At 40.5% G+C, this 2,659-nt stretch overlaps 1 protein-coding gene across 2 annotated transcripts in view; it reads left to right on the forward strand.

Moving 5' to 3' along the window:
• Positions 1-1,485: 1,485 nt before the first annotated feature.
• Positions 1,486-2,659, forward strand: part of CLDN12 (claudin 12) — an 11,129-nt gene continuing 9,955 nt past the window's right edge. The window contains exon 1 of one of the 2 annotated variants that reach the window (XM_025210000.1): positions 1,486-1,685. The gene's annotated coding sequence lies outside the window, so the exon portion shown is untranslated. The remainder of the gene's footprint in view (positions 1,686-2,659) is intronic. The other variant, XM_006028565.3, reaches the window with a different exon arrangement.

The following is a 2,659-nucleotide window of genomic DNA, read 5'->3' on the forward strand; positions in this document are numbered from 1 at the left end:
TTTTATATGGATGAAGTTCTTGTTTCTTTCTAATTACTTTTTTTGTCGATATTGGGAGTAATAGATGCTCTCAACAGGAATTGAGCACAGTGAGTCAAAGACTCCGAGCACTTCCTTCATTGCAAGAGAATATTTTACATGGGGACCTCATCATGCTCACTAATTTGCATACTGCAAAACGTGGGAAACAATGACTGTTTGAAGCTATATTTCAAGATATCTTGGTGAGCCCTATAGGATTTTTGATGTACATTTGTAGTTTCAAAGCCTTTATTATCAAAATGGAACAAAATCCAGCTGTTTATTGCATTAAATAACTGGAGAAAGAAGTTGCCCTGATTATAATTAACCATTGGACATTGATTATGTGGGTGGGCCAATCTGCTGTTTTGTATCTTGCATTCTAATTAAAGGGAACTCTGCTGTAAAAACTACCTAGTGCAGTAAACTTCCATATTTTATTGAACCCACTGTGGGAAGGAAAATCCTTTTGCTTTCATTTCAGATCTTGAAATGTTTGGGGGTTTTTTAAGTCTTTCTGATAACCTTTCCTTTTCCTGCCAGCTTGGTTGCCACCCTTACAGACAGCAGGACTCCTTTGTAGCTTAAAAAGTGCCCTTATGGAAATTGAGGTAGGAGTTGTACATCATTTTTTTTGCAGTTCAGATTTTTAAAGGCAGGTTTAAACCTGCCTCTCTAGCCAGTTGGCATGGGAAGCAGTGTTTTCTTTTAGAAATGTGTGGTAAAGAAAACTGACAGGCTCTGACTGATACGGGGAACATCTTACAGCAGGACAGAGCTCTTGAGAGAGGATGCCCAGGTGAGAAAATAGAGAGGAACGCATTGGAGAAACAAGGCCCACTTCAATCCCTGCCTCATGCGTGGCTTGCATTGCGCTTTCAGATGATTTTGGAGGCAGTCCAAGACTTCAGTATCCCTTTCCTGCGTTTTATTTCCCCACCCTCCCTTTATTCTCTACTATAAAACACAGGCACAAACTATTGACTCTTTAGGATTTTTATTGGAAGGTTTAAAATTCTCTTTAGTGTTGCTGTTGTGGAAAATAATTTGAAAATATCACCCCTTTAAAATCTCAGGTATAACAAGGGGAAAGAAAAAAATAACCTAATCTCTAATGGTAACAGAGCTGGGTTTTTTGGGTTTTTTTCTTTTTAACTGCTGATACTGGAAAAGAAACCTGGCTGAGATACTCAATCAAATCTGTATGCATAAGAGGTGGCTTTTCCTAGTTTAACGCATGATTTATGAACAACAAAAAGCCTAAATCACTTTTAACAATCCTTGCCTGCTAACAAAGCAGAAGGCAGGGCAGGATGACACCTTAGACAATAATAACTGGTTCAGAAAGTCCTCAGCTTTCACAGGCAACAACCTACTTCACCAGACGATAATTTTAGCGCTTTATCACATTACACAACAGTGGGATGGCAGGAATAGGCTGTAGGAGCAGATTCTCAAGGATGTTGCCTGGGAAATGCTGGCAAGAAGGCATTCTGGGGGTTGTGGTCTTTGACGACATGAAGTTAAGCACCCTGGGAGAAGCAGGACTACAATCCCAGCATTCTTTGGGAAAAGCCACGACCTCAGGAAAGACTGGGAAAGAAGCAGCAACACCAGCGGCTCCTCACTGTTTGCAAATAAAGTGATGTGTTCGTGAGAAGATGGTATGTATAATTAGTAATTGTGCTTTGCAGTTATTTACTTGTGTTGCAGCCTTTTCTGTTGGAGATCAGGTGAATTCTGCTGTGTATAGGTAATGGAAAAGGGATTGTGTGCGCCCAGGAAGTGAAGCAGCAGAGCAGTGAAAACGGTGTATTTCTACACATCCTAGAGAATGAGATGAAAGCTTAGCTATCTAGATTACCAGAGAGAACCAGGATCTCTCCTTGGCACTGGGTATTTACGTGGAAATGTAACTAAAATAATATGTATTGATGCCTTTTAATACAACCAGGCTGAGATTGTTCTGATGATTATTTCTTCCTGATTCACACTCTACCCCACACGGCACTGCCATTTCCAGGGCTGGTTGTAGGCTGTTAACCACAGTTTCTTCATCCCTTCATTGCTCATAACAGTGGGTATCTGCATTGTTGTTTTTACACTTTGAAATACGCTCTTTCCTAATCTGGACTCTCAGCCCTGCTTTTTTATGAGTTTTAGGTTTCTTATCCTTGCTGGTACATATTTAGTTTTTGCTGTATTTTTACCTATACACCCATTTACATCTTAGATCATTTGGTAAATTAAATGTACTTGGCTCTGTCTATTGAACATGGTTAGCCTACTGAATAACAATGTTCCCTTTAGGCCTATGTCTCCGTATCTGTGATCCATATAACATTACAGTTCTTTAGTGGAATCAGAACCCGTGGTAGAGGTGATAGGCAGGCAAGGTTTTTTGGGTAGATGTTTCATAGTTTCATAGTAGTTAAGGGTCAGAAGGGACCTAAATAGATCATCTAGTCTGACCCCAGACAGGTGTTCATCCAACCTCTTTTTGAATTTACCCAAGGTAGGAGCAAGGACCACTTCCCTAGGAAGTTGGTTCCAGATCCTAGCCACTCTAACAGTGAAATAGTGCCTCCTCCTAATCCCTCCTAAGGTGAGGAATGGGTTTAGAGAGATCTGGAAGAGG

This window comes from Alligator sinensis, unplaced genomic scaffold, assembly GCF_000455745.1.
Source record: "Alligator sinensis unplaced genomic scaffold, ASM45574v1 scaffold479_1, whole genome shotgun sequence".
Classification (NCBI taxonomy): Eukaryota; Metazoa; Chordata; order Crocodylia; family Alligatoridae; genus Alligator; species Alligator sinensis.